At 35.3% G+C, this 1,072-nt stretch overlaps 1 non-coding gene across 1 annotated transcript; it reads right to left on the bottom strand.

The window, feature by feature from the left end:
- Nucleotides 1–402: 402 nt before the first annotated feature.
- Trnar-ccu lies at nt 403–475 on the bottom strand. Its single transcript has one exon. It is a non-coding gene; the product is annotated as a tRNA-Arg (tRNA).
- Between the last annotated feature and the right edge of the window lie 597 nt (nt 476–1,072).

Raw genomic sequence — 1,072 nt, 5'->3', positions numbered from 1 at the left:
ATAAGTATACAAAAATATGCATTGTCTTACATCCATGTCAAAGATTTCTGCTCCTCCTAAACTGTTGACCAAATATTAATTGTAGTGCCAATACCTACCCATGTAAATTATTGTATGCCTATTAGGCAGGACATATTGATACTTAAATATATTGTTAAGATCTGTAACTTACATATGCCCACAATAAAGATACTTTGACTTTGACTTTGACTTTGACTCCTAAAAGGATCAGACACGCATCAATAAATATACTGTTATGAAAATTCTATCACTTATTCAAGGGTGCTCAAGGAAAAAATGAGGAAGGATACATACAATATTATTATTCAAGATAGTAAAATGTCATCATACAGTAAATACCCTAGTGTTTTGGCAATCACAGCAAAAGACAAAAGAATGCTTTACCCCTGGTGGGACTCGAACCCACAATCCCCGGCTTAGGAGGCCGATGCCTTATCCATTAGGCCACAGGGGCTTGTGCTGATGACAACAAAAATGCGGACCAAAATATGTTAAGGGAAAATATTTGACCCATTTTATTTTTTTCAAACAGGCACTTATTTTTGTGTCGGCTATTTTTATATTTTATAACTATTTTTTTAAAATATTGAATATGTATACCAAATAATGTACGAAAATGAAACCAAAAATAACTTTGTAGGTACACGAAAGTTCAATATTTTCTCACGAGAAATACTCTGCTTCACATTTCACGAATCCTTTTTTTCTTATTTCTGAATTCCCAAGGACTCTTAACTGGTTAAAATATACTCAGACCGTCTCATTACCTTACAAACGTTTTTCCATATTCGCTCCACATAAAAGGTCTTTACATGATCCCCGAGATTGATACGATAGTGAAATTAAGCAATAACACTTACAATCCGCTGAAACGGCCAGTTCGTTGGACGTCGCATAAAATTTTATATTTTTCGTGTAGTGTATAGTCTAGGTTATGAGCTGTAGCGATTTTGTGAAAGCAGATAATGCGATAGTAGATATGCTGGTATGTTCGGTCTTTTTATCTTTTACCTCGTTGGTCTAGCGGTCGCAAGTGCGGCTGCTGAGCACG

Source organism: Helicoverpa zea, chromosome 12 (genome assembly GCF_022581195.2).
Source record: "Helicoverpa zea isolate HzStark_Cry1AcR chromosome 12, ilHelZeax1.1, whole genome shotgun sequence".
NCBI classification, from domain to species: Eukaryota; Metazoa; Arthropoda; class Insecta; order Lepidoptera; family Noctuidae; genus Helicoverpa; species Helicoverpa zea.
Note: the sequence above shows the minus strand (reverse complement) of the source record. Positions and strands in the feature narration are given on the sequence as shown.